This window comes from Meriones unguiculatus, chromosome 3 (assembly GCF_030254825.1).
Source record: "Meriones unguiculatus strain TT.TT164.6M chromosome 3, Bangor_MerUng_6.1, whole genome shotgun sequence".
NCBI classification, from domain to species: domain Eukaryota; kingdom Metazoa; phylum Chordata; class Mammalia; order Rodentia; family Muridae; genus Meriones; species Meriones unguiculatus.
In genome coordinates, this window is record NC_083351.1 from 105,251,633 (window position 1) to 105,267,080 (window position 15,448).

The window sequence follows — 15,448 nt, forward strand, 5'->3', positions numbered from 1 at the left end:
GAGAATTCGATACTACAATGGAGCAGCTGAGAGTGGCCATTATCACGGTAAATTCTACCAGAGCGGATGCAGGACTAGCCACAGGATTATCATCATGGATTGCTGCAGCCATGAATCATCTAAAGGAATGGGCGGGCATGGGAGCATTAGCAGACCTTCTGGTGTTGGTCTCCTTGGTTTGCCTGTGGTGTATATGCAAGATTAGAGTCTCACAACAGCGTAATGCAGCCATGATCATTCAGGCCTTTACAGCCATTGAAGCAGGACAGTCTCCCCAAGCATGGTTGGCTACCATAAAAAGCTAAAATGTTATGCTCAGGATGCGAGGCTAAGCACTGCACTCAGGGTCAGCCGCTTTCAACCCAGAGAAGAGCAAGTCTGATTGCATGCGGGTTGATGCCCCAGGTCCCGCCTCTGAGAAAAAGGTATCAGATGGGTCTGATGCTCTTTGGGTGGATGACACCTAAATGAACATCAGTACAAAGCCCCAATTTATTTCTAATATCAGAGATCAGACCTCTACTCTTGCCTGATGCGTCTAAAACAAAAAGGGGGAACTGTAGAGAGCTGCGTAATGCCGCGCCTTAAAGATGGAGAGATGGAGCTGGTTTCCGCCTTCCGCCTTCCACCTTCCTGATGGTGAGTGCTCTCTGTCACAAACAACTCCACATTTGGCTAAGGCTGAGGATCTGGCTTGCTTCCATGTATGTGGACCTATCTGCATTGCCCACGTGGCATGCTGGGGTTGGCTACCCAGAGGCTATTCAAGCTGTGGGCTGGCTTTCCCCAGGGTCAGATGATTGTTCAAGGTTCCTGAATAAACTGCATTGACAAAAAAAAAGAGCCCTGGGGTCCCTGCAGAGACCAATACCCCAACAAAGAACAATGCATGGATAGAGGCTCAAGTACACAAAAAGGACATTTGCTCAACCATGTTTGTAGCAGCTTTATTTGTAATAGCCAGAAGCTGGAAACAGCCCAGATGCCCCTCAACTGAAGAATGGATGCAGAAATTGTGGTACATCTATACAATGGAGTATTACTCAGCAATGAAAAATAAGGAAATCATGAAATTTGCAGGTAAATGGTGGAACCTGGAAAGGATCATCCTGAGTGAGTTGTCCCAGAAGCAAAAAGACACACATGGTATATACTCACTCATATAAACATACAACATAAGATAAACCCACTAAAATCGGTACATCTAAACAAACTAAGCAAAAGAGAGGACCCTAATTAAAACGGTCAATCCCCATCCTGAAAGGCAAAGAGGATGGACATCAGAAGAAGAAAACAGGAAACAACCTAGGAACCTACCACAGAGGGCCTCTGAAAGCCTCTGCCCTGCAGACTATCAAAGCAGATGCTGAGCCTGATGGCCAACTGACGGGCAGAGTGAATGGAATTTTATGTAAGAAGTGGGAAATAGCAAGAGCTGGAGAGGACAGGAACTCCACAAGGAGAGCAACAGAACAAGAAAATTTGAACACAGGGAACTTCCCAGAGACTCATACTCCAATCAAGGACTATTCATGGAGATAACCTAGAACCCCTGCACAGATGTAGCCCATGGCAGTTTAGTGTCCAAGTGGGTTACATAGTGATGGGAAGAGGGACTGCCTCTGACATAAACCGATTGGCCTGCTCTTTGATCACCTCCCCCTGAGGGGGGAGCAGCTTTACCAGGCCACAGAAGAAGACAATGCAGCCATTCCTGATATGATCTGATAGACTAAGATCAGAAGGAAGGAGAGGAGGACCTCCCCTATCAGTGGACTTGGGGAGGAGCATGCATGCAGAAAGGGCAGGAAGGGTGGGATCAGGAGGAGAGGAGGGAGGGGCTTATGGGGGGATCCAAATAAATAAAGTGTAATTAATAATAATAATAAAAACATAAAAAAGAAAAAAGAAAGCAGATCAAAAAAAAAAAAAAACAATGCATGGATAGGACCTAAAACCCCGGCTCAGATGTAGCCCATAGCCTCACTCTCCAAGTGGGTTCCCTAATAAGAGAATCAGGGTTTTTCCCTGACATGAACTCAGTGACAGGCTCTCTGATCACCTCCCCCTGGCGGGGGGGAGGGGGATGCAGCCTTGCCAGGCCACAGAGGAAGATAATGCAGCTAGTCCTGATGAGACTTGTTAGGCTAGGGTCAGATAAAAGGGGAAGAAGACCTCCCCTATCAGTGGACTAGAGGAGGGGTATAGGGGGAGAAGAGGGAGGGAGGATGGGATTGGGAGGAGATGAGGGAGGGGGCCACAGCCAGGATACAAATTGAATAAATTGTAATAAATGATAATAATTTAAATTTTCTTTGAAAAGAAAGTAAGTACAAATATATTTGACTTGACAATAGAACTAGGCTGAGAAATGTGTCATTGGATGTGCCCACCATGATATTGGACATCATAAAGCCTATGTACATAAATATGGGTCAGTCCCTGAACATAGACTCAGGGTATGTTGAACAGATAGCCATCATGAGGATTATGAGTTTGCCTGACACAGTATATGTATGTATATATGTATGTATGTGTGTGTGTGTATATATATATTCTATTTTCCTTTCTGTTTCTCTGATAAAATATTCTGACCAAAAGCAACTTGTAGAGGAAAAGGCTTATTTTATCTTAAACTTCCAGATTATAATCCATCAATGAGGGTAGAGATCAGGAACCTGAGGCAGGAACCATTGAAGAAAGAAACTTACTGGTTCAAACACTGGCCTACTCAGTAGCTCATGCTCAACCAGATTTCTTCTTACACAACACAACCCAGCTGCCTAGGGATTGTGCCACCCACAGTGGCCTGGGCCTTCCTACCTTAATCTCTCAAAATAATCTCTCACAGGCATGGTCACCAGCCAGTTTGACCCAGGCAATTCCTCAAATGAGACTTTCTTGGATGACTCTCAACTGTGTCAGATATCCATATGAAGTTACCAAGGGTAACTATTTTACAGTATACTTATATTTGTGTTTAATTTTAATATAATACTAGGGATAAAATCCAGGACATTCCTGGATTGCTCCTCTGGAGGTAGAAGATTAGTCCTTTCTATTGCTGAAGCCACCACATATAGGGCCCAGAATTCCCTGAGCTAGATCTGACCAGAAAGCCTCCTCCCTAAGGACCAGCTTTTATGATACCAGAAGATGACATCAAAGCTTCCAAAAGGATGAATCAATTATTAGCTACCCAGCTGTGATGCTTATGGACCACAACAATGACCAGCAAGGCACAATAGTCCTAAGGGCACATTAGAGGCATACATACCTTGGCTGTAACCAACAGCTCTCTAATTGGATTTATAACTTGCTTAACAAGAGAAATTCATGCCTGGTACTGGAAAGCTAACTCAGTGCTAATGATGTAACTGGCGAATAATCTACAACAACTAATTTACTAAACTAGCTAATCTCTTAAGCCATATATAAACATTTGTCCTTATACATACAGGTAAGTATAGCCCTACCCCTCATCAAGTAAATTTCTTCTTGCAGTAGACAGACACCATTACAGAAGACCAAAGCCAAGCAAAATGCAGGGTTGAGCCTCTCTGTTCCTCCCTGTTTCAGAGACAGCTGCATCTTCTTGTGCAGTGCCAGCCTTGTCCCTTAGACACAATGGTGAAGGCCAGAGTAAACAAATTTGGCTGTATTTGGCATCTGATTACCAGAGCTGCCTGCTCATCTGGCAAAGTGGAAACTGTTGCCATCAATAACATCTTTATTGTTCCAGTATGATTCTATCCATGGCAAGTTCAACTCTCTTGAATACCATCAATAAGGTTCACTGCACCCCCCTCCACACACACAAATGCAGAGTTGAGGAGCCCCGTCCCAGTGGACACATCTACAAAGCATTCCCATACCTAAGCTAGGGGAAGATCGCAGAAGAGGAGGCAAAAATGTCAGAACTAGAGAAACAAGGAGTTTACTGTGAGACTATGTCTTCTAGAAATGTCAAAAGTTATTCCAAACACAGCTACTTAAACATGGCTACTTGAACAAGGATGACACCAATAGACTGCTAACAGAAAGGAGGAAAGTTCAGGAAGCCTCAACTGTTGACAAAAAACTACAGGTATCTAAGGAATTTAGAGAGTGGAAGCATCAGTTATTATCCAAATACCATACTGGAGAACCCTAAAAACATGTACATACAAGTAACATTATAAAGATTGATCAAATTGTGTTTATGTATGATACACATGTGTACCGGTGTAACAACAATTAAAGAAAAAAGAGGCCATGATTTTTTTAAAAAAAGAAGGAAGGTTGAGGGTTAGTATATGGGGAGTTTTGTAAGGAAGAAAGGGAATGGGTAAATGATATAATTATGTTATAATCTCAAATTTTAACTTTTTAACAAAAACACCCACAGCATCATTGTTGCTAGATAAGCATTGTACAACTAAGCCACATCCCTAATCCAGTATATTTACATTTTTTAAGTGAGAACACATTGTGAATTAATGATAAAACAGTATAATAAATAGAACAGTAATGTAACCAGAAAGCATTACTACATCTAGTTGTGTTTGTACTTTTATAAGATGGGCAGAGTAGTGGTGTCTTTTTATCCTAATCACCACAGACATTGATAATGTGTTTTGGTAGAACCCTGTGACTGCCACAGTGTCATTCGGGGATGGCTATTCTCAAGCTCTATTATAGTCTTGCATGGTCACTGCCGACCAGCAAGTAGTCACTAGTCTGATCCTGTAGGCGTTCGTTCATGTTGTGTGCAGTTTAAAACAGCATGTTCTGTGTGTGTGCACACGTGCATTTGTGCATTTAAAAGGTGCTCAGAATTAAACCTCACACAGGTCAGGCAAGTGCTACCAACGAGCTTTATCCCCAGCACGTCTTGTAGGCTTAGATTTCTCACCAAACCTACTTTATTTAGGGTTCTTAAATGCCTTTACCTCGCTTCCAAGCCCGACCATAGGTATGAGATTAGTAGGGAAAAGGACTATAGACCTCTTTTATCTACTTCCTGCTGATTAGGGTCGATGGGTCTTTAGGGGATTACCAAACTCAGTCCTCAGGATACCAGCAGTCCAGTCCAAAGGCCAATACGAAGCAGCAACACAAAGTCAGCTAAAACCACAAGACTCACTTGGATTGCCCTGAGAAGTTCTCTGGAATGTTTCTCCCTGCAAAGTCAAGTGTTGAAGCACAAAGATCAGCACAGTAAATTTGATTCAAAAAGAGATGCCTCAGTGGGTATAGGTCTCTCTCTATATCTCCTCTCCTCAGAGTCCACCCAAGAATATTCTCAGCTGGCCAAAGTCATGTGCCTCAAATGAGAGAGCTCACAGCAAAACATCGCATGCCCTCTCACAGGCCAACCTCCAGCAAAACATCACGTGCCTAGCGTGCAGCAAAATATCACAGGACAAAACCGAGTCTTCAAGGAAACCAGAAACATCCACTTCAACATCTCCCCTTTATCCTTTTCAGACAAGTGATAGCTAAGTCAGTCAGGTTGGCCCTGAGCTAGCTCTTGTAGCCAAAATAGGTATGTAGTCTGCAATCCTCTTGCTTCAATCTCCAAAGCACCTGAAAACTACAGGCCTATATCAAAAAGTCTGATGCTGTAGCTTCCTTTGTGTGGAGAAAAAAAATTAACACAGATGAGGAAAGGGCTTGGGGCTTACAAGTATGTGTAACAGCCTATTGCTGTGGGCTGTTCAAAGCATCAAATCAATAGCCAAGACCAGAAGGAATATATGCATGGGTCCTTGCTTGCTCTGAGCTAGCTACCTCTTCTGTTCACTTTCCAGGGAATGGTGCCACCCACAAAGGCCTAGGGCTTCCTACATCGAGCAACAATTAAGACAACCCCCACAGACATGCCCACAGGCCAACATGACCTAGATAATTCCTCATTGATACTTTCTCCCTATGTGATTTTAGGTTCTTCCAATCTTACAAGTAAACCCAAGTAACACATCTGGCTACCATATTCTACTTAACCTGCACAGCCAACTAACCTGAGCCCATGGGGGTTCAAGGGGTCTGAACCCCCAACCAAATATCTGGTCCTAGGGACTGGTCCTAGGCCCCCTACACATATGAAGCAGATGGGCTGCTTGGTCTTCAAATGAGTCCCCTAACAATTGGAGTGGGAGATGTCTCCGACTTGGACTCTGTTGCCTCCCTCGGGAGCCCATTTCCCTAGCAGAACTGACTTGTCTTGCCTCAGTGAAAGAGGAGGTACTTACTTCTAATGGGACTTGATGTGCCAGGGTGGGTTTTTAATAGGGCAGGGGGCATGGGACCATTAGGGAAGTGGGTGTGAGGGTGGAAGTGGGAGGAGAGGAGGGAGTGGAGTTCAACTTGAGATGTAAAATGTACAAATAAATAAATTAATAGGGGAAAAAAGTTTCATTTCACGTTCTTATCCAACATGGTTTTATATCTCCTTCTTCTTCAGACTAGCCAGGATAATTTCATTTGGCATAGCAGGGGGGTGCACCGTGCTTGATTAAGCACTGTGAATACCTAACTTACATTCTTTTCAATCTCAGGACATCTCCCAACTTGAGAGGAAGCTTGAAGCTGGGAGGACAGGAACCTGAGCAAGAGCCTAGGTCTAATAACTAACTCATTTACAAGAGGCAAGAGAAAAAAGATGCTATGTGCTTTGGAGATGCATGTTGCAGCAGGAAGGACCTTAAGAAAATTAACCCATGCAGAGACTCAGAGAGAAGGAGATCCTTTGTTACTCTGGTAGTCAGTCACAGTGTATGTCGTTTATATGAATACTGATTTAGCAGTGCAAGGCAGAGAAAGGTAAACTAACGGAGCATTTGGCAATGAAAACATGAGTGCTCACTTTTTAGCTCTGACAGTAATATTGAAGGCACTGTTGGGAAACAATTCCCCGTCTCCTCTCAGCACTGGGATCCCAGCTGGCTTGGGCCTGTGCGAAGACTGTGCATGCTGCCATAGTCTCTGTGAAGTCATATATATGTCAGTCATGTTTCCTTGATGTCTGCCATTGTAACAGGGCCCCAGACCTTAGTAGGCCCCAGACATGAATACAACTGTCTCCATTATGGAAGTACCATTTAGGCTGTAAAACTCAGCACATAGAACCATCTGCCTAAACTAAACAAAGACCTAATCTATTGAAGTCCATAGTTCTGGAAAAGTTTCTAAATGTGCTAGCCTTGCTTTTTAACTTCAGTAGTTGGCTTCTGACTAATTGTTCTTGTTAACTGAAGTATATCAACCGAGGACATGATTTTTACGCTTAAAAGCTCAGCCTTAGAAAAGTTTGAGGTCACACTGGAATCCCAAACACCTAGTGTAGCCATTAATTGGCTAATAAAGGCTTTCTACTGGTTTAAACTCATATCCAAGAAGTCTCCTCTGGTGGACACTGCACAACACCATCCCCTCTGGCTTTTACAATCTTTTTGCTTCCTCTACCACAGAGTTCTTTAAGCCCTGAGGGGAGGGATTTGTTGGAGACATTCCATTTAGAACTGAGTATTCCAAGGTCTCTCACTCTTGGTACAGTATCCAGCTGTGGGTCTTTTACTTGTTCCCATATACTTCAAGGTAAAGCTTCGCTAATGATAGCTGAGCAAGGCACTGATCTATGAGTATAGTAGAATGTCATTAGAAGTCATTTTATGGCCATGTTTCTTTTGCACAACAGTAGTATTCATTTTCTTTTCAGGTCTCTGGCTTATTTGGGCTCAGGGTCTTAGCTACCCTAGCAGTGTCAAAGATGGATTCCATCTCATGAGGTAGGCCTTAGATACATTCAGATATTGATTGGTTACTCCCATAAGCTATGTGTCACTGTTGCATTAGCCCATCTTGCAGGCAGGTCATCATTGTAGATCAAAGAGTTTAAGGCATACTGGTGTTTATCTTTCTCCTTTCATAGTGTGAAGACTACCTTCCAGTACCATGAACACTGGTCTGTAGGCACCAGATTGGCTTCTCCATGTTCAATGAGTTGTGTAAGTGTTGTCTTCAGCAATAGGGCCTTACTGTCAGCCTATGGAGAGCAACCAACAGCCTTGACATTAGCTTAGGTTGTTTGAGGGTTCCAATGGGGCCCCTTTGGTCAACAACTCAATTAGATATAACCCAGTCCTGGCATGTGAAGTTTCATTTGATGGTTAGATGTCCAGTTGGGGCTCTGGTCTATCTCCCTTCTATTGGGCAATTTCAAATAGATATATTTGAAATATATCTATTTGAAGTTTCAAATATATATATATATGTGTGTGTGTGTGTGTGTGTGTATACATGTACATATATTCCATATGGCCCTTTAAACAGCTCTTTATTTTCTCTGTTTCTCTCCAGATTTCCTCATCCCCTTTTTCTTCTCTCTCCCCATTTGATCCTCCCATTCCTGTTTATGGTCCCCAATCCAGTCATATCTATTCTATTTTTCCTCCCTACCCCCATTCTCTTACGATGTATCTAACCTCTGTGGTTATCTTGATTGTTGATTGCATATCAAAGACTTAAGAACTAACATCCAAATATAAATGAATATATACCATATTTGGCTATCTGGATCTGGGTTACTTCACTGAGGATTATTTTTCTAGTTCCATCCATTTTCCTGCAAATTTCATTATTTCATTTTTAACAGCTAAGTGATATTCCATTATATAAATGTAGCATAATTTTTCTTTTGTTCATTCAACCATTGATAAACATCTAGGCTGTTTCCTATTTCTGGCTATTTTGAATAAAACAACAATGAACATGGTTGAACACTTAAATGTTTTTGTAGCAGAATAAAGCCTCCTTTGGGCATATGCCCAAGAGTGATGTGGTTAGATCTTGAGATAGATCTATTCCCATCTCCCTGAGGAACTGCCTCACTGAAAAATATTGTATTTATAAATGAGGCTGATTATCATAATTAGGTTTAAGGTTGGAAGGTGAGTGTGTGTGTGTGTGTGTGTGTGTGTGTGTGTGTGTGTGTGTGTGTCATTGTGGTTAAAGAAGGTTACAGGATGCAAAGCAACTTGAAGGTTTAATTTAGTTAGCTGGCCACTGTGATCTATGACAAATTACCTTATCTCTATTTTCTAATCTCCACAATAAAATCATGATGTCATCTATCTTGCAGGTTTTAAGAGTGAACAAAACATATTCAATTGCAGATCACAGTGATAATGTTCTATGGAAATAACACATAAAGTGAGACCATATTGGACACATGTTAAATTCTGAACATAAGTTGTTTGAAAATTGGCTGTTTAGATGGACCAGACTTTCAACTTTTCAAAAAGCTACTATAAACTTATTATGTTTTATTCTTGTAACAACATGGTAAGAATATACAAAATGAAAATTACACCTCAATTACAAAGATGCCTAAGCAACTTTCCTTAGTAATGTGTTTGTCCATCTGCCTTGGCCTACCGGCTTCCACTGCCAACCCTCCATTCTCATGTGACTGACTGCTTGCTACTGTCCATTAGACCCTCACATTATTTGTAATCTCTTTGCTCTAGCAGACACTGACTCAAAATTCCAGCCTTACAGAGATAAGGGCTGCACTGGTCAGCTCTTGAAGCCAGAGGAAGCATACACTGGGACCACTGATAAGTGATGTCTGTTTACCTTCTCTGCTTAATCTAACTCCTCTGCCTGTCTCACACTGTCTGGCCATCTCTGTAGGAATGGTCCTGACAGCCCAACCTGCTTCTCATAAGGCTTATCAACATCTGCTGGTTAACATCCTATTTGTATGCAAATGAGCCACTTGCTTTTGTTGCTTGTGGTTTTATCACCACCATAAATTGGAGCCCTCATCTACTGGATGCAGAGAGAGTGGAATATAGGGGCTTCTGGAAGTAACTTTGTAGGATACGAAGTATCATTTCTCAAAGCTAGGGAAATGTCTCCATTGGTAAAGTGATTGCACAATCCAGCAGGAAGAGCCATGTTATTGCATCTCCAGCACCCACCAACCCACACTTTAAAACAAAGCCAGGCAGTGACTCCTGTCTGTATCTTCAGTGCTGGGGAGGACACCGGGGGATCTTTGGGGGCTTGATGGCCAGCTAGCCCAGTCAAGTCCATAAGCTCTAAGTTCTGTGGGATACCCAGTCTCAAAAAGTAAGACAGAAAAGTGATTGAGGAAGACATCTGACATCACACCCAGGTTTCCATAGCCATGCCACAAATGTAAACACAATTGCACACATGTGTAAGCTCACAGAGAGAGACAAAGACAGAGAAACAGAGAGAGAGAAAAATGGTCAAACGGATAGACAGACAGACAGAGAAATAAGCTCAGATAGGTGTATGTTTCTGCAAACACCATTTTAAAATGGAGATTGGTACAAGTGAGCTGGTTTAGACAGTAGACACTTGCAATTAAGTCAATCCCAGGAACCTGCACAGTGGGAAAAAAGAACTAACTCCCAATAGTTGTCATCTGACCTCCACACAAACACTATAGTATGTGCATGACCACATAGATAAACCCACACACACACACGCACATGCACAAGCTTAAAAAGTACAGTCTTTCTGAGACATGGTGCTGAGTGCAGCGGGGCTCTGTTCAGTCTGCTCCCATCCTGACCCACCGCTGTTGGCTTTTGCTGAGGAACACATCTGTCAGGAAGCTGCGCCTCAGCCATGGATTTTAAAGATAACAGAAAGACGCCCATGGAACCCAAGGTTACAATTCGCAAGGATTTGAATCACACTCACCAGCTACACCGTGAAGTCACTAGAGAAGGAGTGTGCCATTTGATCAGAGGCTTAAAGGAAAAGAATCTGAAAGTGAAAGGACCAGTACGCGTGCCTACCAAGATACTGAGAATCACTCCAAGAAAAACACCATGGGGTGAATGTTCCAAACCATGGGATCGTTTCCAAATGAGAATCCACAAGCAGCTCATTGACTTACACAGCCTTTCAGAAATTGGTAAGCAGATTACTTCCATCAATACTGAGCCAGGAGTGGAGGTTTAAGTCACCGTTGCAGATGCCTAAGTCAACTATTTTAATAAATTGACTTAATCAGTTATTAAATAAAAATTAAAAGTACAAAAATATAAAAAATTGTTTCGTTTGTGTGTGTGTGTGTGCATACTTACATGGTCTTTGGATCAAATTCAAATCAACAGGCTTGGTGGCTAGCATCTTTATCTGCTAAGCCATCTTGCGAGGCCAAAACTAAAAAAGTTTTGAGTGAAGATTGTGCTTGAATCAAAATAAGATTAGTATATTGATCAATTACTTTTCAATAAAAGCTATTATAAATAAATCTCCATGTGTCAATTATTGACCATTTTTATTTGGTGAACAATAGCATTCTGTTATTACTGAAAAACACAAATAATGTTACATAAAAGCAAACAAATAATTTAACATTACAAAGTTTTAGGGGAAACATTATACATCAAAATGAAGAATAAAGCACTAGATTAATTTCCAAAGTGGTTGTACAAGTTTACATTCCCACAGCAGTGGAGGAGGGTTCCCCTTTCTTCACAGCCTCTCCAGCATGTGTTGTCACTGGAGTTTTTATCTTAGCCATTCTGATGGGTGTAAGGCGGAATCTCAGGATTGTTTTGATTTGCATTTCCCTGATGACTAAGGATGTTGAATATTTCTTCAAGTGTTTCTCTGCCATTCAGTATTCCTCTATTGAGAATTCTCTGTTTAGCTCTGTATCCCAATTTTTAATTGGATTACTTGGTTTGTTGTGGATTAACTTCTTAAGTTCTTTGTATATTCTGGATATTAGCTCTCTGGGGAGGTGCAGCCTTGCCAGACCACAGAGGTAGACAATGCAGCCTCCTGATGAGACCTGATAAGCTAGGGTCAGATGGAAGGGGAGGAGGTCCTCTCCTACCAGTGGACTAGGGGAGGAGCAAATGGGGAGAAGCAGGAGGGAGGGTGAGACTGGGAGGGGATAGGGAGGAGGCCACAGCTGGGATTCAAAGTGAATAAACTGTAATAAATAATAATAATTTTTAAAAGAATGAAAAAATGAAGACTAAAAGAAATCACCTTATTTGAAAATGAAGACATGAGTAAAAAAATCACTATTGCTTCATGAAAATCAAGTCATTGTAAAACTCCCACCCAAGGAATGACAAATTAGTGCAGATGTAGCTTCCAGCAGTAGACACGAGAGGCGCTCCAATACTGGAAGAGATCAGGCATGCGCAGCAGCTGCAGAGCGCTTGCATGGCAAGGGGGGGGTGGGGGGTGGGATGGAAGCTGATGACCTTCTGGACTACATTAAGTCACAGCAAATATGAATTTTTGTCATCAGACTCTGAGACTGCTTCCCTGAAACATCTTTGTGCTATTTTCTTAAAATAATGATTAAAAAACAGTTGGCATCAGCAAAAAGGTCAACGTGAAATGACAGCTACACAGGCAATGAGGAGTCTGGGGCCTGGGTGACATAGGAGCAACCGACTCAAAGCTCTCTCCTTTCTGACTTGCTCTTCTCAAAAACCTATGCGGGTGCTTAGCACCTCTTAGGACCTAGGAGTGGCCAGGCACTCCAGGGAGCAGAGGCTCCAATAGCTCCCAAGTCAAAAACGTAGAGCAGTCAAGGCCAACATGCCATGCCCCTAGGCAGAAAATCCCCCACATAGAGACACACCGCGTCAGGCCCAGGGTCAAGCAGGCTCCTGGGGGAAACCTGGCTTTGGTGTCATCAGAGCTCCTGCTGCAAGCTTCAGAGGGTAATGAAAAAGCAGGAAGAGGAACCTGGCAGCATTTCTGTTTCCTCTCTTCCTCCAAGCCCATACATCCCGGTGCAGCACTTTTAATGCCAACCTCCTCAATCCTCAAATTAGTAACACTCCATGGACAGGTACAAGCTGTTTGTTATCAAAAACCTGGGGAATGGCACCATCTCAGAACCCTATCTGGAATAAGTGCAGTCCTCACTGAATCCCAGTGGCTTGCACGCCACCCCAGGCTGCCAAACTCGGAAAGGAGAACAAGACTTTGAGTGGAACAGACCTCAGACCTGGAATAATGAGCAGTGAGCACACGTTAAAGCCAAAGAGGGGGAGAAAGTACAAAACAGGGAGATGCTGCTTTCCCACAGTCTGGCTTCCACCTGACGTGTCAAATATCCAGTAATTGAGTCACCAGCAAGCATACAGGGCACTTGGGCAAAGGGGCTTGCAGCGTGCCCCTAAGGTACCCTGTGCATCCTGCTTCAATTCAAACCTGGACTTCTTCCCCACACCCCCTCAGCTTCCTCAGTTCCTATTCTTCTGTCGTCCTCTGAGTTGCTTATCCCTTGAAAGCTCTAACAGCGGCTGGTGTCGGAGTGTGGCTTCAGGGGCAACACCATGTGTAATTGCTTCATGCACGGATGGCAGTTTATGAGGCCTTCACTCTGTACTTAACAGTGTCACCACTGATGGACTTCCGCTGCTGGAAAGCATGCCCTGGTCTCCGGCACACTGTTTTATAACCGATGGGATACGATGCCCTCTCGTTTTGGTGAATTGTATCTAGCCTTTCCAGCCCAGTGGTCATTAGTGTTTTTCTCATCCAATGGGCAGAGTCAAAGCAATGCAGCTCTCATTAGCTCCTGCTCAATTAAGAATAATGCTCATCTCTCCAGTGGCGCAAGCACTGCTACCAGTGTGCTCAGACACGGTTTGAATTGCAGTAGGAAGGAGTGAGGAGGTTGTACAAGCAAGGATACTAAATGGCTTTGCTGCATGTCTCCACGTACTAGTAAGTGCCCTAGATAATGTACATACATTAGCTCATGTGGTCAAGGTGACATATGTATGACCTCCAGGAGCACCTAGGAGCTTGACTCTTGCAGAAAGCATAAAGAGGAAACCTAGCCTGTTGTACTTAAACTAGATCCAAGTAACAACAATGTCAATCTCTGGGGTCAATTTTTCCTTGGGTGAATCTCTTCCCTTGCCCCTGTTGTTGCTTTCCTCATCCCCATTTCCTTGCTTCAGACTGTCCCTGGGCAGCTGACTTGTAGAAGCTGGTGAGTGGTCACCTGGGACACGAGGAAAAGCAAGTCAAAATAAAACTTCACAACTCCAGGGAATGTCATGGTCATACGTCTGGAGTAAATCGGGGTTGGAGATAACCAACTCTAGCTGTGTTAACAAGCACAGTCCTAGGAGGACACTTGGCTAATATATCAAAACGTTAATTGAGGCTTTCTACTGTTAGGAATTTATCCTGAAGAATGGAACCGAGAAGATGGCTAAGTTGGTAAATTGATGGCCAAATAAGCCAACCTAAGTTTGGATCTCCAGCACCCATGTAAGAAGCTAAGCATGACAGTGACTGCCAGTGTCCCCAGCACTGAGGAGGCAAAGACAGGAAGACCATTGGGACTTGCTGTTCAGCTTGTCTGGTCAAACTGATGAGGTCCAGATTCAGTGACAGACCTTGTCTCAGGAAATGAGCTGAACAGTAATTGAGGATGATACCCATGATCAACCACTCACCTGCATATAAACTTACACAAATGTGTGTGTACAACACACACAAACAAGTATGCACACAAAGTAATGAATGAAAAATAAGTGTGTGTCTGGGGATATTTGTTTCTTTATTATCTTACTAGCCCAATAGTGTACAGTCCAGATGGAGGACTGGCTAACTAAATTACACTACATTTGCACAATAGAATATTGTATAGCTATAAAAAAAGGCATCAATAGTATGTTCAAGGTCCTGGACTCAATTTCTGGCAGTACTCAGACAAAAATATTGTATTAGTTATTTTTCTGTTGCTATGATAAAACACCATGGGCAAGCCAATTTATAAAAGAGTCTGTTTAGGCTTTTGGTACCAGAGGATGTTGTGGTTTGTTTTTGTTTTGTTTTGTTTTGTTTTGTTTTGTTTTTTTAAGTCTAAGATGGTAGAACAAAGGCATGGCAGTAGTGGCAGAGAACTGAGGGTTCCATCCTAAACTGCAAGCATGAAAGCAGAGAGATCAAACTGAAAATAGCTTGAGTCTTTAAGCTCTCAAAGCCTACCCCAGGTGACGTACCTTCTTCAAACAAGCACACCTCCTGAGCCTATCAAGAGCATCAATGGGGGCATCTCATTCAAACAACCACGTAATATAATAAGAATAGCTCCATTTTAAATCTCAATTTAAAATATCTACCTTATTTGTTAAGCAAGACTAGTAGCCTATAGCTATGGTTTGTGAAAGTATTTACTTTCTGTGGGTCTGTCATCACAGACTTCTCCTGACAATCTGACCAGAGCTGTTGCCTCTGGGAAACAATGTCAGGTGGCTTGCAGTCATTGTTGAGAGGGATATTTACTTTTACGCTATGCCTTTTTGGAACTTTTGCATTTATGGCACAAGAATGAATCATTGACAAGAAAGAAAAATACTCTAAATCGCATAGAACAAACTCTCGATGCCTTCGCAGGTGTTTGAGATGTTTATGGTTTGTGAAAAGG

At 42.7% G+C, this 15,448-nt stretch overlaps 1 pseudogene; it reads left to right on the forward strand.

The window, feature by feature from the left end:
- The first annotated feature begins 10,644 nt into the window (after nucleotides 1-10,644).
- Nucleotides 10,645-11,004, forward strand: LOC110542638 (small ribosomal subunit protein uS10-like; annotated as a pseudogene).
- The last annotated feature ends 4,444 nt before the right edge of the window (nucleotides 11,005-15,448 follow it).